The sequence below is a fragment of the Arachis stenosperma genome, chromosome 10, assembly GCF_014773155.1.
Source record: "Arachis stenosperma cultivar V10309 chromosome 10, arast.V10309.gnm1.PFL2, whole genome shotgun sequence".
In the NCBI taxonomy this organism is placed as follows: domain Eukaryota; kingdom Viridiplantae; phylum Streptophyta; class Magnoliopsida; order Fabales; family Fabaceae; genus Arachis; species Arachis stenosperma.
This window is the reverse complement of record NC_080386.1, coordinates 68,252,651-68,278,207: the sequence shown is the minus strand read 5'-3', so window position 1 is coordinate 68,278,207 and position 25,557 is coordinate 68,252,651.

Here is a 25,557-nt window from a genome sequence, read left to right as displayed (position 1 = left end):
ATTTAGTTAAAATATCTTTTAAAGGTTATCTTTAAAAAGAATTTATTAACCGAATTGAAGATCAACAAAATTTATTGTTTTGCCCCAATTCATTAGGGACCCAAATTCAGTTACGGGCCACCGACTCACCGAATCTACTGACTCGAGACATGAGGCAACCAGCACGGCACTTCATCTTGGAATTTGAATAACTGGCAGAAACTTTTAGGTGGGTGGACCTAGTCACAAGGGGCCTATTCGAAATACAGAGTATAAAAAGAGAGGGACCTACCCCTCTCCAAAAGTACGTGACTCTCATACTCTAATTAACGATTGTTTTGTATAAACTTTAACTTGAATTTCAGAGTGTCCTTGCAGATGGTCCCACCCGCCATCCAACCAACGTCCTAACCAATCTCCATCTAAACCCGCGCTCAGGTCTCGACTCCACTTCATAGCTCTACTCCACTACCAGCTTGGCCCGATCCGCAAAACTCCTAAGCATACTAAGTAAATTAATTTTTTCCATAAATATATACTAATCTTTTTATAAATATGCTATGCATAAATACAAGAAAATAGATTAAGTACATGACATGCGTTACCCCAGATTATACATTAGGATCTAATAATAGAACTAAATGTCACTTAGTATTTGTTGTTTGTATAATTACAATATAAACTATTTTTATTAAAATTTTAATTTTTTTGGATTGTATATCAGTAATAGAGTGTAATAACATTTATTTGAATATACAAATATAATAGCCTTTACATTTAAGTAGAATTTACTAATATTGACTAGAAAAATAACAAGATTATTTTAGCTTCCATAAATAGAAGATGGAACTGTCTTATACATTATATAATAGGTTTTCATACATGAAGACTTTTTTAAGTTAAAAATAATAACTATTAGTATCAATAAATAAACATTAACAAATATTTACAATAAAACAATATTTGGCCTGTGCTATGCGCAAATCTTACACTAGTTATGCTAATTACAAAAAGATCCTTTGAATTGAGTAGAGTTAAAAGATAAATAATATATTGGTTGAAGATCAATTGTATCTTTTTTATTTTTTTTTAAAAAAAATTAAAAAACTTTTTTTAATATTATGAAATTTTTTTATTTTTAAAATATTAAAATCCCATAGAGTTCATTTTCAAAAATTAAAATATTTTTTAACGTTAAATTTTAAAATATCAAAATATTTTTTATGTAATAATTTTAAAATAATTAAAATTTCCTTATAAAAATGACTAATATTCTTTGATTTATTAATAATTATGAATTTTAATTTAATATTAAAATGGCTAAAATTTTCTATAGTTAATTTTTAAAAAGACAATTTTTTTTTGCAAAATTCAATTTAAGATACTAAACAACTTTTCTTAATAATAATTTTAAAGAGACAAAAATATTCTTGTAGTTCAAAAATGTTCTCATTGATTGTTTTAGAAATTGGAAATTTGATATAATTTTAAAAAGACAAAAACATTCTTGTAATGAATATTTAGAATACTAAAATATCCTTTAATCCTTAGCATAAGAAGACTAAATTATTTTTATAGGATTAATCAAAATTGTTTGATTATATTAGAAATAAAAAATTTAATCTAATATTAAAAAGACTAAACCCTTATTCAATTATATTTAAATTTTAAAAGATTATTTTTTTAGAATTAATTTTAAGGAATTAAAATATTTTTTTTATAATAAACATTATTTAATCATATTAGAAATTATAAAGTTTAAGTTAAAAAAAAGACTAAAATACCTCTATAATTAAATTGTAGATTTATATTTTTTTTATTGAATTATTAAAAAAATATTATATCGTAATATGAATTTTTTTTAAAAAAAAATAAAGATTGCAAGCTTAATCTATTATAAGTAAAAATCATCCATGATTTGAGCAGATAAAATTTTGCATAGAAAGTGTGTTTAGCAATAACAGATGGCGACTTAGCTGGCTAAGTATGAAGAAAATGCACTTGATGATGGTCCAAATGCCATATAATCACGGAGGAGCGTAGTCTTTTCGGTAGGCTAGGTTTGGGAGAATGGGTTCTGCTGGGTTTGGATGAGTTTAGGGTTAGGATTAGAATTCGAGGTGAGATTGAGTCTATTTGGCTTAGCCAACTATCCAAAAACAAAAATTACGTATAAAGTAATTTATTGTCTAGAGTGCTTATGATAAAAATTGGGTCCATATGATAAAAAAATTTATAAATTATATACGAGGAAGCTCCGATATTATTATCAATTTTATTACCTAACTTGGTCTTTTAAACATCCAAAGATACTTTTATCATAATAGAAAGCTCCATTTAATATATATATATATATATATATATATATTAGTCCGTACCTAATAAATGGAATTAGATAGGCTACATCACTCAAAATTCAACAAATTTTTTTTTTATATTTCAATAAAAATTTTATAATTTTTTTTACATGAAGATATTTTATTTATTAGAATTTAATTTTTATATATTATAAAAATAAATAAAATACCAAAACTGAATATAAGAGATTATGACATTCATAAATTTAATCATAAAAAAAAAATTAAAATAAACTTATATCTATAAATAATAGATTTCAATTAACTAAATTATCCAAATGATTCAAAATTTTTAAATTATCCTTCTTTACATAATTTAATCATTTCAAATAAACTCAAACTTTACTTCACCCCTAATCTCTAACTCTTCGCCACCACTACTCTTCAACATTCACTGGTAATGCTCTTCCCTTAATGTGTTTTCATTCACTCATTATTGAATTATCTTCAACATTCACTGGTTATGTTCTTTCCTTAATGTGCTTTCATTCACCCATTATTGAATTAGCATTGCACCGCTACTCAAGTTTTTTTCACCAAAAAAGGAGGAGAAAAAAAACTAAGTGCATCCTCAAAATGCCAAAAACCAAAGAGGGTGTGTGTCTTTCACAATGAAAAATCAATCTTCCTTTTTTCATTGTTTCAGGGTTCATTAATTGGACTAATAAACTGCAACAATGTTTCTTTCATTCAACTAGATACCTTTTTAACGGATTTGAATTTTTTAAATTTTGAATTTTATTTTAGAGGTTTAAGTGTGATTTTTTATCATTTATTTAGAAAAAATATAAAGAAAAAACTATTCAAAAATAAAAAATCACACTTTATCATCTAAAATAAAAATTTAAAATTTTAAAAATTTTAATTTTATTTTAACGTCTCAAAATTTTTCATTTCTCAAAATTCAACACACGTGTATTTAATGATCTTTTACATCTGCTGCAATTCTCTATAACGGTACTCTTCCTAGGTTGGAGGAAGATTAGAATTTGGGAATGAATAAATTAGGTTAAGTAGGATATTTTAAAAATTGGAATAATATTTTAGAATTTGATTAGTTTTGTCAATTGAAGTCAATCTTTTATAAATATAAATTAATTTTAATTTTTTTATGATCAAATTTATCAATGTTATAATTTTTTAAGGTTAATTTTAATATTTTATTCTATAAAAATATTATCTTTATTTAAATTGTGATTAAATAATAATTTATATTTATAAACCAAAGTCATTTATAAGAAGATATTTTTGATATTTTTATTGGAATAATTACTTTTTTTGGGGGAGGGGTTTCTTCAGATAAAACAACTATTTTAAGAAAAAAAACAGACAACTATTTGATAGAGCAAACGTGAGAATAAATTTTGGTATTGAATAGGATTATTAAATAAAAATTAGTTCTTCCTAAATAGGCTAGGCCCATTTTAGCAGGGTTACAATCAACAAACTTCAAAATGGGCAAAAAAGACCATATACAAATTTTTGTTTGAATCCAATGGGCATCCAGTTTTGGTCTATGCAATAGTTGTGTCGTTTTTTTCTTTTAAAAAAAATACAATTGCGGTGTATTGTTATTTTTCTTTTCAAACACCAATAATTATGTTTGTCCAAAAAAAAAAAAAAAAAAACACCAATAATTATAATTTGTCTTTTTTTTTTCTAGTAATCTTTCGTGGTCAATATTATAAAATTATTTTATGTTGTGATGAGTCACCAAAAAAAATTTTTATGTTGTGATTGCAGAAAAGTTATTGCCTTAATATAATATTATTAAAAAAATTAGACTGTTTATTTTTGTATTTTTATTTTTATATTTATTTTAATATTTTATGATTTTAGAATTTTTTCAAAAGGGGTGAATAGAAAAAGAAAATAAAAACGAAAGATAAAATTTTATTATTTAATTTTTCCTTTTTTTTTTTGATAAGGTTATAACAATGGAAAATATCATTATTCAAGTGAAAAATTCTAAAATAGCTGTAGAGTCGTCTGGATTGAATTTGGATGTTAACAACAACAACACATGTTTCAACACATTTGAGACACTTAATTTTGTAAAACTTAGTTGTGAATTGTGAATGTGATTCAAATGCTGAACTTCAATTTTGATAATCACATTTTTATAAAGATCTGTTGTCGGTCACAAATCACAAAGTAGCTTTTAGCATCGAATTCAGCATCGATATTTATCGGCGAATATACTGTCGAATTTTTCGACGGAAAAGAGGAGAAATTCGTCGCCATAAAAAATTACCGTCGAAAGAGATTTTCTGTCGCTAAAATCGATGGTAATTATTGGTGCAAAAATATAACTCACTGACGCTAATGTTATCGTTGGATTTTCCGTCGGTATATTCCGAGGGTATCACGGTTTAATGAAACGCGTCGTATTGGTGATTTACCATTGAAAAAATCCGATAGTAAATTTGGGTTAAAATTCATACGCAAAAACCCTTTCCCTTTACTTATGCGAATGCTCTCTCTCTCTCTCTCTCTCTCTCTCCGTCACCGTCGAACTATCATCGTCGCCACCACCGGAAGCTCGTCGTAGTCATCGTTGCCGCCTGAAGCACCCGCTGGAGCCACCGCTGTAAGAACCGAGACTAGTTAATTTTCTAATTAAATAATTAATATTGCCCAAAATATGATTCAAAAATTTAGAATGAGAATTGGAGGATTTAAATATGATTTTTGGACTTAGTGAATTTTTCTGAGTCAGCGAAAAAACCGAGTCCATAAATTATATTTAAATCCTCAAATTCTCATTCTAAATTTTCGGATCCTATTTTAGGCAATAATAATTATTTAATTAAACGATTAATTAGTCTCAGTTCTTACAGAATAAACCCCATTGTTACTATTCACCTTCAACTTATCAAGTTCATAACTTGAGCTACGGAGCTCTGATTGCCGCACTGTTTGCGACCACGCGATCCTTGTGAAGAGCTCTACAAAACCTACCCAAGAAACTGATAAGGAAATCACGAAATTCCTCTCAGTTTTTTCTTTCAAAATTTCGAAATTTTAAGATTTTGGATTAAGTGAAATTTTGTGATTTTGAGTGTTTAGGTACACTCTAACCCTTGATTGACATTGGATTTGGCTTCTAAAACTGTTGAGTAAGGTGAGTTGCTCTTGAACCCTTGTAAATTGATTTATGGTGAGTATTAGATTTTGATTTATATGAAATATGTGATATTAGCTTGAATATTGGAGTTTGTTGGTGATTGTTGATGCTTGTTGGAGTGATTGGTGACTTGGATTGTGGTTGAAAGCTTAACTTGTGCTCAATTGGGATTTTGATACATATTGGGGATTGGCCAAGGTATGGTTTCGGTTTTCACTATGTAATATATAATATTTCTGGATACTTAGGCTAGTGACCCATAGGATAGTTTTGAATTGAAATAGTTGTTGAATTGTTGAATGATGAATTGTGATGAATCATGATGAATTAATGATTTTTGAATATGTTGATGAATTATGATGTTGAAATTGATAAAGATGGTGTGAAAGATTTAGATTGAGATGAAATGAGATTGATTATGATGCTTGGAATTGATAGATTTATGATTGATGAATGTGTTGGTGGAGGATTGATTATAGTGTTATATATTTGATGTTTGATGGTTGAGAATAATGAAATGTGAAAAAAAATTTGGTACGAATAGTGGAATGTGACATAAAGGGTGAGTTATGATGTAAATTGGAGTTTGGAATGGTTTGATTTAGTTTTGGTTATGTATTGCAAGGAATTGAGAAATTTGTGGTTTTTGATAAAAATTGGTTTTTAATGAACTTTGACGGATCATAAGATAATTTCTGACTATAACGTTTAACAGATTCTGTTTTTTAAATAACGATATTTCGTCGCTAAATCCGTCAAAAATTACCGTCGAACATAAAAATCTGACAATAATATATTACCGACATAAAATCGATGATAAACATTATACTGTCAAATTTTATTTGTTTTTCGAATGATATTTAATGTTTTTTTATAGTGACACTTTTTTTTTGTATTTACCCATTTTAACTCAATAATTTCACCAAGATATGGATAAAAATATAAAAAGAATTTAGATCTACGCTATTAGTTTCAATGAAAGCTACAATTATATATTATAATATTTTTTTCTACGATATTTTTAATTTGATTTGTTAAGGACTATATTTTTTATTTTAAATTTTATTTAAAAGTTTGCCTAATAAATTATTATATACATAAATTAAAATTTAAATTCTAACCTTGTTTAGAAAGACAAATAAGATGTCTCCTCCATAAATTCAAATTGGTTATATATTATATTAGTGGACGTGCAATACATGTATGCAACCAATAGCATATATTCTTAACCCTGAATTTGATATTAGTTTATAGCATAAGTATGAAGCGAATGCTCTCTTTTATTCTTAAGTCAACATAAGAAGCCGATCATCTAGTTGTTGTTCAACTTACACTACAAGATTTTTGTTTATTTGTGACAGTTTTTTTTTTTGTATTTGGGGAAGTTTATAACCCCCATCAAATAATTTATAGGGGTTTTCAAAACTTCCAAAATTTGAAATGCCACGAGGTCTTTTATGGGATTTTTTGTGTGTTTAGTGGGGGGTTTTATATTGAATTTTTGTGGCGATTTTAAATTACTTTTATAGCAGTTTAAAACCCCACTAATTGATTTTTTAATTTAACAAAAATTAACTATTTTGTGAGATTTTTAAATCACCACAAATCCTATAATTATTTATTTATTTTTAATTTTAAATCATTCATTAATCTCATCTCATTTACATATTCTTAAATTAAAATTTTATTTTTTAATGTCAAATTTAAAAACTAAATCTTTTATAACACAATTTCTCAATATAAGACATAACTCTATATATAAAATCATTCTCTGAATGCCAATTTCTATCACAAAACAAAGCTAACCTTTTTATTTGAATCAGCAATAATTAATGAAAAAAATATAGAATTCAGATATGATATATTACACAATGATCATCACTGCCATGCATTATTATGTACACCATATTATAAGTATACATCATTCTAAAGCAACTCAGATCAGAAGCAACAAAGATACAATAGTGATACAAACAATAGCTATGGTGGCAACAATTGAACCTTGATCAAGTGATTTCTATAAACTTGTTCTTGAGAAATGCTGGTAAGCCAAATACACTACAATCAATAATGAAATGATAGCACCTTCTTTTGTGTCCCTGACAAAGACAATAACATTGAATCATTTTATGAAGAAGAGGCAATGGCTTGATAAATCAAAACCCAAAAGGATGGATTTGCTTACCTAAATCTCATGGCCTCATAAGGGGAAAGGATGACCAAGAGAAGTGCTAGAAATTGAAACTCAAGTTCACATTGAAATAAAGATCCAGCAGAAAATTCTTCATTCAATTAGTTTTTGAAAGTATGAAGAACAAAATAAATAGGAACTATTTGCATTATTTTGTGCAAATTTTTAGATAAGATGCATATTTATCATATCCAAATGAATATAGAATAATTAAACATAAAACTGTCAAGCACATAATAAATAAAAAGCTTAAAAAAGGTAAAATTTTGTACAAATTTTCATTCAAGTCTTTATTGCTACCCCACCCCATGTGACTCACTCTCTTCCTCATTCCTTCCCTCTTTATTTCACTTTTCCTGTTTCTATAAAATCATCCAATTTTTCCACTCCTTAGTTACACTATTAATTACACCTTATAATGAACACGCTTTATATCAAAGAATTCTAACACGGTTACCATGTTTGAGTGGCCAATTAAATGCTAACACTATTTTCTAAGGAATTAGCTCCCTCAGTTAAAAAACCCAATCCCCAGCAGTAGACTCATCCCAACTAACCTGATGTAACACCCTACCATACAGAGTCTTATGCTTAAGTCATAATTCAGAGATGACAAAGTATTACGACCTCTAAAATAAAAATTAGTACGTATAGTAGTATGAATGATTGATTATAACTAGGAGCCTTTGTAGAAAAAGGGGTAAACAAAAATCGTAACTCAAAAGCGCAACACTCCGATCGATAACATAACGAACAGGGATAAACCAACGCGAGATTATATATATACAAAGGAGTGTCAAAAACAGGAATATCAAGACTCAAGATCCGGCTGCGAAGATAACCGGTCCGAGCATAGCAATATATACATATGATAAAATAATGAAAACCCCAAAGGAAACCCAAAGGGACACAAATACATAAAACCTATTCTCCAAAATCTCCCATAAGAGGAGTCATCACAGTTTGTATTATTTAATGGAGATAAAAGTATCTAAGCAAAACGTATAAACTAAAACATAGTCCCGAGAACAAAGGATCTTCGCAAATCTAGAAGTCTCCAGCATGCCTCAGCGGGAAACCTCACGTCCTGCATCTGAAAACCACAAAATCCGCATGGGTGAGAACCAGAGGTCCCCAGCATGGTAACAGCTTCCACATATATAATACATAATAATAGAGGAAAGCCAAAGGCAATCCTAGAACTTCCTCCAGATAATATCAAAGCTTATAAACAAGCTAACCATATAAGGGCATCTGACTAAAGATTCTTCACTCTAACTAATACTTCCCTTTCCAATTCCTTCAAACCTCCCAACCACCAGCAGGAGTATACTATATCAAACACAGTTATATCAGACAAGGAATATACAAATAGGAGCAGTTAAGACATTTAGACAATTAGCAAGTAATATGCAGTCAAATAGGCAATCTCAAACAATTCACATAGTATGCATATGATGAATGCCTGTCCCTAGTGGCCGATGATATCATCTTGTCGGTTATAGAGCCAACCCGACAAGTCCTGGTCGCTAACCATTGGACTGTCCCTCTGTCGCGCATCCCCAACTCGAGTTATACTCGTTATAAACTTGATCATAAACATGATCCATATCCATCACCCTCACTGGTGAATATTTCGGGGGCGAGCTCATCCGGGCCTTTCACAGTGCCCGGCCACACTTACGACATAGGGTTAACAGAGCTTCGAGTCTCAACCTGGAGCACGTGGTGGCTAGCCACTGCTACTACCCAGGGAAACCCTCATCTCCGATGGTGGAAGTGCAAACATTCACAATTCATTCAACAGCATATATGCATTTATACTTAGCCATAAACATGGCTCCGCCGTCACACGGCAATAATCTAGCCATCCGGCTCACGGTTAAATCCATAACCAGCCAATTCATTAACATTTACGGCCCTTCAGCCCATGGCATAACAAGCACCTCCACCGCCATTCTCCGCATCTCACATAATCATCTTTGATCCTCAATGATCATACATATTTCCCCTTGCTTCACTCGCAAGTTACCACATTCACTAGCCCTTTTTCTCATGCTAGATATATCATAATGATTTAAGACATAAATGGTGAGATCGGAGGCTTAGAAGTATGAGATTTGGCTTTTAAAACTCAAAAATCAACTTTGGGATGAAAACAGGGCCGCGCGTACGCGCACTCCACGCGCACGCGTGGATGGCCTCAAAAACTTATCGACGCGCAAGAGTCATGCACGCTAACGCGTGGATTCAAAATTTGTCAATCGACGCGCACGCGTCAACCACGCGTACGCGTGGGTGTTCTCGTGCCCCAAGCACAACACTAGCACAGTTCTGGCATAACTCTCTGGAAAATGGCTGGGCATTGGGTGCAGCACAATCGGCGCGCCCGCGCACATCACGCGTACGCGTGGATGGCACTTTTCGGAAGATCGGCGCGTACGCGCCAGGTGCGCCCACGCGCAAGGGGTCATTCTGCTAAAAATTTTCTAAGTTAAAAGCTGCAGAATTTCACAGATTTAAACCCCAATCTTCCAATGGACATAACTTCCTCATTTTAAATCGTTTTTCACCCGTTCTTCGAACGGCATGGACATCCCGAATCCAATTTCATTTCTAAACAGATTTGGTACAAAACGGAGATCCGTAGTCCAAGTTATGTCCCATCAAAGTATGCCCAAAAACCATATTTTCATACAAAACCACAATAAGCCATTTTCAAAACAAACCATTTTTAACTCTTTTCAAAATCAATCAAAACATGCCAATTTCATCCCTTTTCTTTGAAATCAATCAAAATGTATCAAATTCAACATCAAGCCTCCTCAACTCACACATTGACACATCACCACAATTTACCAAAATTACTATTTCATCATTTTACCCCACTTCCCCCAAGTGGCTCAAACTCAAACACATTGACATATCATATACTATTCCTCATGCCAATTCTCAACAACACCAATTCCAATAAATCAATGTTGTACACAATCAACATCATACTCACCATTAACATGGTTCAACCCACAATTCAACCATAACCAATCATCAAGCATATATCACAACATGCATATTTCTCATACATCATACCACCAAGGCATCAATAATCATCATCACATATATGACTACATCATATATCTCAATCATTCAACAACATCAACAATTCAATGCCTATCTTAGGGCCTCTAGCCTAAGTATTTCCTACCACATTACATATTAGATACGGGAAACCGAAACCATACCTTAGCCGATTTTCCCAAGCTCCCCCGGAGCACTTCCAAACCACTTATCCACAAGCTCTCAAGGCCTCAACACCTCCAAGAATAGATTTTTCACCACCAAACCCTTTCCAAACTTTTCAAAGTCACCAATCAAGCTCCAATATTCACATATACACAACCTAAGCCACAATCATCATACCCATACACAACATCTCAAAACCCAAACATCATAGAACAACAAAATTACACTAGGGTTGAGAATCTTACCACACCCAAGGTCCAAGGAGATAAGATTAACCTTCTCCTTCAAGAGAGTTGGGTCCTATAACATCAAAGAACCCAAAATCTCAACATTTTACCCATGAAACTCGAAAATAAGGGCTGGAATTTCGAACAGAAACACGTGGCTTACCTCAAGATTAATTGTATGGGTTTTGTAGAGCTCTCCGCGGTGAACGCGTGGCCGCAAACGGAGCGGCAATCGGAGCTCTAGATCAAAAGTTATGGTGGTTTGAAGATCAAGTGAGAGGAAGAAGTTTGAGAGAGTGTTCTTCTCCCCCCTTCCCTCTAATTCAGCGTGTTTGTGTGTGTAATGAGGAGAGAGAGTGCTGAAAACTAGGGTTTTGGTTAAGTTATGTTGGGCCAAGGGCCCACTTTGGGTCCGGTTGGCCCGGTTTGGCCCGTTCGGTCCAATCTTGGTCCGAATTCTATAAAATTGGTACCAAAATTCTTGTCTCAGTCTCCTCTATCACATTTAGCCATAAAAATCACATTTTAGTCTTTCTAGAATAAATTCTCATTTATGGGTTAATTAGCCGTTAATTAACCGGGTTTTACACCTGACCAATCATATGTGAGCCAGTAAACACTATTTACAACTTGTGCAGGTCAATCAATTGATAGATTGGAAAAGTTTAGAATGTTGAATTAGAAAAGGAGAATAGAAATTATACCTGCAAAATTATGCCATTGTGAATTTTTCCATCTCACAAACTCTGAAAAGGAGAATAGAAACACTACCTTGTAGTACTTGGCTAAAAGAATAACAAACTCTGAAGGACTAGCCCTGCAAATGAAAGAAAGATTTTGAGTTCAAGACTTTATTATTGAGAATAGGAGTTCATTAAATAATTAGTTGATCCATCCCTCTGTAATTGAACAAACATCCAAGAACTGATAAATTAGCATAAAGAAAAGTAAAGATACACACCTAGGATTGTAAAAGATGGTAAAGGGACTATTATTTGCAGTAGCATGAGCAACTGCCGCAAGAATCCCAATTTGCATACTATAACTTGACAATATCGAGGATGGTATGTTGGCTGGTTGCCTGTTAGCTCGCTTGATGCTCAAAAGAAGCTGCTGCTTTTCATGTCTTCCAGAACATTTAAAAGAGCAGGAAAGATAGTCAAAATGCAAGTCTTTTGCTGAAGTGAGTTGAAGCTTTGAAACATTGATTTTCAATATATTTCAAGACAGTTTTGAAAACTTTCACTCAACACCAAACAGCACAGAAATGATCATTTTATTACCATCACCGTAAAAATAAAGCAGAGTCTCCAGCAAAGAGCCTCTTTCCACTAACAAATAGACTCCATCCAATTGTAAGGAAGTGGTGCTTTGGTTGCCCTAGCTAAGGTGAGGACCATAATGAATAAATAAAAAGATCTTCAACAAGTTTCCAATAGCTTTTCTATTTTAGATTATATATAGGACTGCACATTATCCAAACATTATCATGCAAATCCCTAGCCACAAGTTCTTGTGTAGGAGGTTGTATAGAATAATCCTACATGAAAACATAGAAAAGATCAAAGCCTGAAAATTTTATTCAACTGCCTGAAATAGTAATTATGCTTTCAGGAGGCACAGAGAAACCTCCATGTGTGCTCGTATCACTAGCTGTTCGCTGTTTGTAGAAAAATTCAGGTTATGCCTTGTTTGACTTGAGAGCAAGATCTGATCTTAATAAAACTTCCTTATCATACTGCATGGATCATATCAACAAATCAATGAGGTTTCCAAAAAATTAAAATAAAATAAAATTTGAAACATGCATATTTATGTTTCAAGAAGGAAAGTTCAGAATGCCTACTAATGACATAAAATTAAAGATGAGTATTTGAAACATGCATATTTATATTCGGATGTTTGAGTGACTACTTTTTCTGAGAGAGTATTTGCAGCATGGTTAACAAGCAACATAAGTACATAAACATTGACTTACAACACTCAAGATCAAGCTTTTCCATCAATTAGCAAAGCAAAGAGTCTTAACTAAATGCAAATTCAGTCACTTAAATAAGCAAGATAACAATCTAATTCAAAATCCATTATACACAAGCGCACCTAGCGCAAACACACTCACAATTCACAAATCTTAAAAGATATGCATAAATAGGTTCAGTCCAGTTTGCACAGTCAAGCCCAAGCTTCTCAAATGCTACACATCATAGAGTTTCACAATAATAATTAATTATAGTTTCGATTTTGCATAATACACAATGCAAAGCTCAAATTTTCATTGATAATTAATTACACCTTATACATTATACATACACGATGCAAAGCTCAATTTTGCATACCTTTATTGAATGCTAATCTATTACCCATTTGGTATGCATCCATAAGAACCCTAACACAGCAATGAAATTCAAGTAAACAAACATATAAAATAATAGAACAGCTTAAACAAAAGTCAAATGTCATAAGAAAACAAATAAGAACAACGCTAAAGAAAAAGACTCACCCGTCAACATCGAGAAGAACAGCGAGGTCAGAAGACGATTCCTGAGAGTGCTTGATGGATAAGGAGCATAGCAGAGATAAATGAGCAAAGCATGAAGGCTTTGAATTGACAGAAGAAAGTTGACTAAGGCAGTAGAAACGGCGCTGGCGGCTGAAACGGCAGCGAGAACGGCGGCGAGAATGGCGATAGAAAACTTAGGGTTTCATAGCCACTCTAACTCAGCGCCTCTCATTTCGGAGAAAAGAGAAAATGAGTTTTTGTTCCAAACTTTTGAGTTTTAATTAATTATGAGTGGAGGTTTTTAAAAGTGCCATAAATAAAATGTATTGTGGAGGTTTTAAAAACCTTCATTAAAATACTCACTCAAATAAATATTAATCTTGTAATGAGAGAAGATGCTTACTTGTTTAACATGATCAACAGTAGCCACTTGAGTAGTCCTGGGATCATGAAACACATTCCCTTCAAGCTCGCGAAAGGAAGTAACAAGTACCTGCAATCCTGTATGCAGCTCTCAAGTGAGGGCTATTGATCAATAGATTCATAGTGAAAGAAGATTCATAAAAAGAAAAAAGAAAAGAAAATCAGGGCATAATCTAAATAATCATTTAAAGAGATCTAGACAGCTATAATACATAATTTTTACATACATGAATCTTGGAAGTTGTTTTGGGATCAAGGAAGGACTTAATAGTGTTCCAAAGCAAGTCTAAATCCAGGGCCAACATTTATAATAAACAGTTGGCAAAGAGTTTGTATCATCAAAAAATGGGAAAATTAATCATTGATCCCTGAGGTCCTAGTATCTATCAAGATTCAAATTTTTTTAGTAATTGAACAAATGAAAATAAGTAATATGACAAAATTCAGGGGAACTAAAATCTGAGATTACTTACTTCAGGATAATTGTCACTATCAATCTTCTGTAATTGCATAATGAGTTCTCGGTCAGTCTTGTTAAAGTTCTTAAGGCCCTAAAAATTGACAATATAACATAAGTTTTTTTTATGTTATCCAAAAATTTGTGAGCAATCCAATGAGTAATAATTAATAGCAACATACCATGCTCTGAACATCTAAGATCGTGGTGTTTAAATCTATGTGCCTTTTAGCAGCAATTGTGTAAGCAGAAAACTTTATCGCAAAAGCTTTCTCAAAATCTTGTATATGATACTTTACATATCTGTCAAGAGTTGTAGCTTGCATGATTTTGTTTGGATCCACTTTTCCAAGCCTTTTAATGTAAATAGGTCTTTCCTCCTTATCGACATTGTGATAGCCATGCGGATTGTACTTTACAACTTTGTTGAACTCTTTGAACTCAAAATCCTGATGAAAAACATGAATATTTAACACAGAAGATCCAAGGGTAATCAAAACTAAAATGGAGTCTATGTTAGCAAAAGGCAAGTGAAATAGTGAATATAAATTACAGCAAACTAAACTGTTGCAAACCATTTAAAATTGGAACTGAACAGATTTGAAAGCTATAAACCACTATTATTAATTGAACAAATTACATCAATCAAAATAAAGATTATTTAACTTTAAATAAATTAGTAATTCTCAATTTTCACTAGCAATTCTCAATCTGAATAAACAAGTGAGATGTTCAAAGCATGTCTAATTCAACATCTTTAGTACAAGTACATTGTTTTAATTTAGATGTCCAAAGCAAGTAACAAACCTATTCTTTCATGTATGACTTTCTCCAAAGCCTCCAGATCAATCAACCTCCTCTGTGACCTGTGAAAATGGTTCTCACAGTAAAATTTATGTCACTTCTTGGAATCATCCTTCATCTACATTAATTTGAACTAAGCTACAATAAGATACATAATTAAATATTTATCAAAAGCCTAGAAACCAATGAAGAGATTAGACTATAATTTTGAGCTACTTGAATGTTTAGCAAGTTAGATTCTAAACTTTACGGTAAGAACAACAAAAAAGAAACATGAGTGATAGAAAATTAGGAATTTAAAAACCCTAAATTGGGAAAAAATGTTGAAAGATGTAAAAGGACCTAATGTGGCGCTGGTGGATGGACTTGGCTATGCCGGACTTAAAGACGAGAATATGGAGGCGGCACTCGAGGAAGTTCTCGATGGTGAGAGAGAGGATGTAATCGAGCTTGTTCTGCTTCTCGTCGAGGAGGTTGTAACAGAACATCTTGAGAGGCTTGGGCGGTGCGACCAGATCTAGAGAGGCAATGAACCGTGGTAGGAGCGACGAGGAGAGCTCTCTCTTTTCTCTAAATCTCTCTGTTTTTCTCTTCTCTCAAATCTCCTCAGCCATCGGCATTGATTCCATGCCTAAACCGTGCTCCAAGTACTTCACATCCATCGGAGAAAAAGCAGAACAAGCGGCAAAACCTGTCGGGAAAGCCGACGTAGCAATAAGGCCGCGCGGATATGACATGCCATAGTGAGAAGGAGCTGGCCTTGCGCTTCAGAGCTCTAGCAAAGTGATGCGTTGATGTAGGCTCAGATGCGGGTGAGTCGGCGGTGGCGGAAGGAGTTGGAGATGCGACATCGCGGTGTTTCTCCTCCATTGGACTCGAAAAAATTTTGTTTAGGATTTTGGAGTTTCACCATTCTTATTGTTTGGGTATGTTCATTTTGTTTGGGATGAAAATTTTAATTATGCGTAAACAGTAAGAGTTTGTCGATAATTATGGATGGAAGTTTGATAAATTGTCATAAATAAATTATTTTATGGGTGTTTTTTAAAACTTTCATTTAAAAAACTTTCACAAATAAGTAAATATCTTGTAGTGTTACTTTATCTTTTTCGGTATGTCATAATGAGTTATGTGCATAAGTCTATTATTATTAGTATTATTATTAATGTTCCGTTATGAATGCTTTTTAACAACCCTAGTGCCCTTCTGGAGTTTTGACACAATTCTTTTTCATAAAAGAAGAATATATCCTAAAGTTCTAACACTTAATAAACACATAGAATATCTTAACTTTATCCTTATATAATATGGGATGTTAACATATTGTTCCGTCTAAGAATTGGAGTTCAATGTTAACACTACCAAAAACACGGGAGTTATCAATAGGAAGGTACCCACGAACGATAAACAATGGCAAAGTTCAATGACCGTGGTAACCAATTGCAACGTATTATATCTCTGTGGCCAAATTTTATGAAGTTTTCCGACATTCTCGTTTGTCCGTGGCTAATTTAAGATGGGTTTTCTCATTTGTCACATACCCAATGATCACTGTGACAAAATAAAATGATGTCCACTTCCAATTCCACGCTTAATTTGGTCATTCCCTCTAACCCTTTTAAAATATTTTTATGCAGTTCATCTTTTTCTTAAATTTAAACCGTAGTTAACCTCAGATAAATATTAGGGTGCAATTTTTTTTCAGGAATCCTGATAGTTAGTTTCTTCTCCCTCCTTCCCAGTGCTGCCACTGAGAATTACTAAGGTATGTTAATTATTTAATTTTAGATGCGATTCATGATTTACAATTTTTACACATTCTGCCAAAGTGGTCCATTTTCGATTCTTGATTAAATAGTAGTTTCTCAATGTGGTTATGTTGTTTATTAGCGGGATAAAAATTAGATGCAGATCATGATTTACAATTTCACTCTTTTTTTCATTTTTACCATGCACATTATTTCCGTCGATGTTCTTTCTGGCCAAATGCAATTTATTCTTTCCTATTTATTTATGGTGCTTATCTTTGTATTTATTATCCTTTTATTCTTTATTATTTATTTATGGTAGAGTTAAATTTTGATTCTATTTGGGATGCATACTTGAGAGTGCAGATACAATAGTCACTACAATCATCATCAAATTATTAGAAGAGACTTCAATGCTACAATAATAATGATCCATGTTATATATGTTAAAATTATAAGAAGAATACAAAAGAGTACAAAAATAAACTAATTTTATAAATTACTTATGACTAAAAATTACATTTTATGTCAGTTATATTTTATTCATATATATGATGGATCATTATTGTAGCGGTGAATTCTCTTTCAATAATTTGGTGATGATTGTTATGACTCTTGTGTCTGTATTCTTAAGTATGTAAATTAAAATTTAACTCTACCATAAATAAATAGTAAAAAATAAAAGGTAAGAAATACAAATAATAAAGAACATGCAAAATTTATTCATTGTCAGGTTTTAATTTTGTCTTGAATTCTATCTTTAACTCTTAGTTTTGATGGCTACTTCTATATACAATGATAGTATGTTAGTATAGTTTAACTCCTTCTGATAAGGAACATGATTTGAATTCGGGTGTGAAGTGAATGAGAAGTAATTTTTTGTTAGTATATTCTAGTGATTTTTCAATTTTTGATTTGTTTATATGAATATGATTAATTGTCCTAATTATAAAAAATATGACCAATTATGCTTTTAAATTTTGATGTATTTGTTACTATTTAAGTCACACAAAATGACAATCGCACGACCTTGCAGAAAAGATTCAACCTAGATTACTATGGAAGAACGTGACTTGCTTGAATGCTGTGGAAGCATCAAGTTTGCATCAAAGATGGCTTCTGATCCTCCATTCTCCTCGTTGTAACACGCACTTGATGTAGCCTTCGATATTTGGTGTAACAAGATTAATGCGCATTCTTGGCTGATAGCAATCAATGCTCACACCAATATCTATGAAAAGTCGCCCTTCTCACATGCATTCTACACTAGTGCCCCATCTTCTGCTATGGATTCTAGTATAGAGGTTTGCTGCCTTTAATATTCTATTTGCACTTTATTATCCAATTTAACATGATGTTACCATTTAATAATTCTCTATAATTATTCGGTCTAGTTGAAAACTTGTAGGAGATATATACACTTAGCGTGCAGTATCTGCAAAGGCATGGGTTTCTATATTTTACTATTTCTTCTGACTGGGATGCGAATGTTATATTAATGGATCTAAAGGTAACACAGATAAATTGTTATTTGCTTTTTACTATTTCCAAAATTGTTTGCTAGCACCTGTAAATAACACTGTAGATAAATCAGTGCATTTTTTATCTATGTAGACAAGCGTTAAAACCAAGCCAGCATGTGAGTTTGAGTGGCCACGTCGAAAACAATTTATCATCATAGAGCAATATATTACAAAATTTTTTCAAAAGAAAGGATATGTTTGCTCTACAACTGAATCACCAGAAATTTAGGTTGCGGTAAAGGATTTTGATCTCAACAAAAAGCCATTCTGGAAAGAGGATTTGGATCCTGTTGCACGTGAGAAAGCTAGACGATTTTGTGAAATTTGGTATCTAGGAGAATATTATGTCTGATGTGCTTCTAGTTTAGTTTCGTTGAACATAACCCCACTATATTATTAGCTCTCTTAGTTTTCTGTTCCAATTTTATCTAGGCTTAGTCTTTCTGTTTAATGTTACGTTTGGTTTTCAGCTGAACATGATATTTGATCATCACTGTATGATGTACTAAAATTTCCAATTCAATTTACGATGCTGTTTTATGCTTTGTTTTCTTTTTTCTTTTATTTTCCATGTGAACATTTTTATTTATACTTGGTATTAATAGTAATGTTGTTAATCCCATAAACGAAAATCGTATATAACATTAATAAATTCAAAATATTTATTATCCACCAGTGAGTGTAACAAAAAATTTGCTGGGCCAAGTCCTGCACAGCACCAAACTTAAACCACCAAAGTAGAGAAGAACATCATTTTCAAAGTGCCAACACAGATTTTATGCGAAAACAGATCAACAGATTCTAAAGTATAGTCTTGGAGTCTTGATGTCTGAAATACAAATTAGAACCTCATTGTGATCAATGTGGCTAAATATAGATGTCCATGTTCTGTACATTACTAGCCAGAGAGTAGTTATTTATTGTTAATACCATAGGTAGTGATATTAATCACATTTTTCAATGTTTTATCTTTCAATTTTACATTGACATGCACTCTGAATAAGGCTGATGACCGGATTTCATCCCCCCACACGAAAATGATGAATCCGTTCTTTTGGCAAGTGCACCAAAATTATTGTCAAGTATTAACCCACAGTAGAGTGGGATCGTATCCACAGAGATTGATAGATTTGAGTAACTTTAATCAATTGGTGAATTTGTCAAGCTAAACAGAATGGATTGTGATTATAGAATTATAAATGGGCAGAAATATAAATGACTAAAAGATAAAGAAAAGCAGTAAAGTGCAGAAATAGAAATGGCAAGAATGTAAAGGGTAGAAGATTAAATGACTTAATTGTAAATGGGAATGGGGATTTGCAGAATATAGAAGAAAGCTATAAAGAATGTGGAAGATGAGAATAGGGGGATTCATTGAGATCATGAGATGTTGTCTCTTTGGATTAAATCCAGCTTATGTCGTCTTCAATCATGCAACTCATTGACCTCTTGGCAATCATGATTGATTGAGTCCCAATCACTTGGTGACTCACTCTCTCAGATCTTGATCAATAGCCAATTCTTTGGTCTAGTTGCTCATGAAGAGAGATATGTTTGGTCCCTGATTATACCATACATCATCATAGGTCCAAGTAGAGGGAGGATTATATGTCACCATATCCAAACACCAAAACCCAGATCTTACTCAAGTGTGAGAAGGGATTTCTAGCATGGTTTCATGTTTCCTTTTCCAAGGTTCCCATGAAACCGATTTTGCATTTAATCTTTTTTCCAAGATAATTGAACACTAAGCATGAAGAACGAAATTCCTTTTAGCAAATCAAAGAGAAGATGAAAAGAAGAAGAAATTTACTATCATTAATCCATCAAGTACAACAGAGCTCCCTCTCTCAATAAGAGGGAATTTAGCTACTCATAGCTCAAAGAAAAGTACTCAAGATGGAGAAGATGATTAAGTGAAAAGTAAATCTAAAAGCTTTATTCCACAACTTCGCTTCCTAACTGCTTAACCCCTTTCTCAGTACTTTTTGGGGTTATTTATACTACTCCTAGCTCTAAAAATAAAGAAAATACAAAAGTGAAAAGAAAAATACAATTTGGACGGAAAAGAAACTCAATAAACGTGATCTCCCAACTGGCGTGTGGCTGGCGCTTCAGTGGCGTGCCACGCCTAACTCTGATTCTGGCTTGGCGTGGCACGCCCAGCACTTCAAGTGGCACGCCCTCCTTCATTAGCATCCCTGGCGTGCCACGCCTTGGAATCCAAGTGGCACCCCCAGGGTCTTTTAATCACTCGTGTAGCCTGGCGTGCCACGCCTTTGAGCCCAAGTGGCACGCCCAGGCCTTCTCCCTCTTCTTCTTGTCTCTGGAAAGTTGAACTAGCGTGGCACACCCAGGGTCTGGCGTGCCACGCCCATTTGTGTGCTTGGTCCATCTCTCTGGAAAGTTAAACTAGTGTGGCACACCCAGGGTCTGGCATGCCACGCCCATTTGTGTGCTCGGCTCCTTCCCTGGCGTGCCACGCCTAGCATTCAAGTGGCATGCCTAGGTGAGACTCTTGAGCTGGCGTGCCACGCCTTTGATACCAAGTGGCACGCCCAGCCTTTGCTTTGGCCTTCTTGTACGTTGGCATGCCATGTCCTAGATGCTCAAGTGGCACGCCTAGACCTTTTTAGCCTTCAACCTCTTCTCTGGAATCTTGTACTAGCGTGCCACGCCATGCTACTCAAGTGGCACGCCCATTCATTTGTGGGTTTCTTAAGCTTGGCGTTCCACACCTGGCTCCTCAAGTGGCACGCCCAAGTGACTTTTGAAGCTGGCGTGCCACGCCTTCAGTACTAAGTGGCACACCCTGGTGATGATCCCTTCTGGAGTGATGATCTAGCGTGACACGCCCATGGCTCAAGTGGCACACCCCTTTAGTGGCCTTCATTATTGTTCTTTGGAAAATTGTACTGGCATGCCACACCTAGCTTCTGGCGTGCCACGCCCATTTAAATGCTTTGAGAATCCTCTCTGGACTTCAGTAATGGCGTGCCACGCCCAGCTACTAGCGTGCCATGCCAGTGCATTTTTGTGGCGTTTGCTCCAAGTGACATGCCATTTTCACAGGCCCAGCTTGTTTTGTTGTTTTCTTCCCCTTTTTGATGTCTTTTTCACCTGAAATTCAGCACAAACTCATTTCAAAGCAATGTACCATAATATTCATCAAATATTGCATGAATTTCAATGATCAAATGAGATTATGCTCTTTTATGGTCCTTTTTATGCAAGAAAAAAGGGTAGATGATGCAAGTCATCACAACACCAAACTTAAACTTTGCTTGTCCCAAGCAAATCAATGTGAGTAGTCCTTTTCTGAATTGAGACTTTGACCTTGAATGGATGCAAACATGACTAAAGGTAGGACTAAGTGTTTAACACATGCATGAATATTTTTGTCTTAATGCCACAGAGAGCTTCTAGATCATTGAGGGTTCTTTCAAGTATAAGCTTCAGGGGTCATTTTTTATTGATTGTCACTTTGAAGTAGTAAGAGTTATTTCATTTTCTTTTTGGTTGTTCTTTCTTTTCTGTTTATTGACCACGACTCTAAGTGTTTTGTCTCAAGACAACCCTTTAGTTAGGCTTTCAATTAGCACTCCCAAACAAGTTGGCTTTAGGGTACTAGGTGTTGAAACACTCCTAAGAATTTACTTGCCCAGGTCTCTTGTTGACACATATTCACCACAAGCATCGTTTTCAACTCTTTTGAGCTTTTTAGTGTTTCTTTCCATCCTAGTAGTTGATTCTCAGAGCCTTGGGTCTTTATTGCTTATTACTTCTTAGTTCTATAGATATTCAAGGAACACCCCTTAACCTCTACTTGTCATACCTTCTAGGCCTAGTTGCTTTTCATGACTCATTTTTCTTTCAGTTCATTCAAGGTTTTACACTTAGTTCCTTGTCCTTTAGTTTTTTGAATGATCTCTCTTGGTCTTAGCCTCTTTTACTCTTGTTTTTGCATAACTCACAACAACTCTTATGGAGACAAACTAATCTTTATTGATGTTGAAAAGACTTAAAATAACATTGCATTTTCTTTCTTGTAGTTCAAAGGACTCACAAAAGACTTCAGGACATGAGAAAAGAAAACTAAGCATTAAGCATAAACTATCCTAATGCTGCAATTTATTCTTAGACAGAAATTAAAAAATAGAGAAAACTGAGAAGAATTTAGAAATTAGAGAGTGTCAACCATGGAACTTAACAACCTTGAGCAGCTTCAACTTCAATTCATTAGCCTTTTTCCTTTGTCTTTCTTCTTGGAAGGAAATGAGTCATCTTCTTCCTTTTTGGAAGATCCCTCTTGTGCTTTAGTGTCTTTGGGCTTCCAAAATCCTAGCCTTCTCATGTAATTCCTTTCATCCTCCTTGTGCTTGTCCAGAATTTCTTCTTGTCTTGCACTCAACTCCTCCATTCCTTGTATGAATGTTGGGTATCTTGGGTTTAGAGCAGCGACAATATTACACAAGTGATTCAGTTTTGCTTGTGTGTTGATGTCATATTGCCTTCTTGAAATGGTTCTGGCATCATAAAGATGTCTAAACTCAGTAAGATTCCTCTGTTACCATTTGTTTTGCTCCACTATTTTGTTGAGTGCACTTTGCATTTCTCCCCAGTCAAACTGATATTGCTGCTCCTTCAATTGCTCCATACTTCCTTGAAGTTATTGTATGTTCTCATTCATGTGATCCCATTGTTGTTGTTGCTGTTTGAGTTGGTTGACATCCTCTCTCAAGTGGTGGATATCTCCTTTTATTTGGTGTATGTCTCCTTGCAGTTGTTCCCAATTGAATCCTTCAGGAAATTGTTGGTGTTGTTGATATGGTGGTGGTTGGAGTGCTAGAAAATGTGGTTGTTCCTCTGCCTCTTCTTCTTCTTGTTGTTGTGGCACATGAGCATGAGCTCTATGCTCCCTGGCCCTCTGAAGTGGGTTGACAGCCACCACTTTGGCCATCTTTTTGGCAGTTATAGGCTTGTCTTGCTCCACTAGCACTTCATCAATAATCTTCTCAACCCCAGCTTCATCACACAGACTCTGTATGATGTTGGGGAGTGCCAACCTTGAGCTATCGTTGGTGCTTTTCAGCACTTTGTTGATGTTGTTGGCAATCAACTCCCCAACATTAACATTCTCACCATTCATGATGATGTATATGAGCACAGCTCTCTTTTTGGTGTCCTCTGAAGTGTTGGATATGGGGATTAGTGACTGGTGCACGAAATTGTGATCAATACTTTTCAATACACAAACAATCCCCGACAACGGCGCCAAAAACTTGGTGCTCAGTACCATGGCATAAACACAACTTCGCACAACTAACCAGCAAGTGCACTGGGTCGTCCAAGTAATAAACCTTACGTGAGTAAGGGTCGATCCCACGGAGATTGTTGCTATGAAGCAAGCTATGGTCACCTTGTAAATCTCAGTCAGGCAGACTCAATTGGGTATAGTGATAAACGAATAAAGCATAAAGATAAAGATAGAGATACTTATGTATATCATTGGTGAGAGCTTCAGATAAGCGAATGAAGATGCCTTCCCTTCCGTCTCTCTGCTTTCCTACTGTCTTCATCCAATCCTTCTTACTCCTTTCCATGGCAAGCTCGTGTAGGGTTTCACCGTTGTCAGTGGCTACCTCCCATCCTCTCAGTGAAAACGATTGCATATGCTCTGTCACAGCATAGCGGAATTCAGCTGTCGGTTCTCGGTCAGGCCGGAATAAAATCCATCGATCCTTTTGTGTCTGTCACTAACGCCCCGCCTGCTAGGAGCTTGAAGCATGTCACAGTCATTCAATCATTGAATCCTACTCAGAATACCACATACAAGGTTAGACCTTCCGGATTCTCTTGAATGCCGCCATCAGTTCTCGCCTATACCACGAAGACTCCGATTAAAGAATCCAAAAGATATTCACTGAGCCTTGATTGCTTGTAGAACAAGAGTGGTTGTCAGTCACTTTGTTCATGAGTGAGAATGATGATGAGTGTCAATCATCACCTTCATCAAGTTGAAGAACAAGTGATATCTTGGACAAAGAACAAGCGGAATTGAATAGAAGAACAGTAGAAATTGCATTAATACTCGAGGTACAGCAGAGCTCCACACCTTAATCTATGGTGTGTAGAAACTCCACCGTTGAAAATACATAAGAACAAGGTCTAGGCATGGCCGTGAGGCCAGCCTCCCAATGATCTAAGATAGCATGAAACTCAAAGATAGCTACCAAGATGTCAAATACAATAGTAAAAGGTCCTACTTATAGAAAACTAGTAGCCTAAGGTGTACAAAGATGAGTAAATGACATAAAAATCCACTTCCGGGCCCACTTGGTGTGTGCTTGGGCTGAGCAATGAAGCATTTTCGTGTAGAGACTCCTCTTGGAGTTAAACGCCAGCTTTTATGCCAGTTTGGGCGTTTAACTCCCATTTAGGTGCCAGTTCCGGCGTTTAACGCTGGAATTTCTTGAGGTGACTTTGAACGCCGGTTTGGGCCATCAAATCTTGGGCAAAGTATGGACTATCATATATTGCTGGAAAGCCCAGGATGTCTACTTTCCAACACCGTTGAGAGCGCGCCAATTGGGCTTCTGTAGCTCCAGAAAATCACTTCGATTGTAGGGAGGTCAGAATCCAACAGCATCTGCAGTCCTTTTGAGTCTCTGGATCAGATTTTTGCTCAGATCCCTCAATTTCAGCCAGAAAATACCTGAAATCACAGAAAAACACACAAACTCATAGTAAAGTCCAGAAAAGTGAATTTTAACTCAAAACTAATAAAAATATACTAAAAACTAACTAGATCATACTAAAAACATACTAAAAACAATGCCAAAAAGCGTACAAATTATCCGCTCATCACAACACCAAACTTAAATTGTTGCTTGTCCCCAAGCAACTGAAGATCAAATAGGATAAAAAGAAGAGAATATGCAATGAACTCCAAAAACATCTGTGAAGATCAGTAGTAAT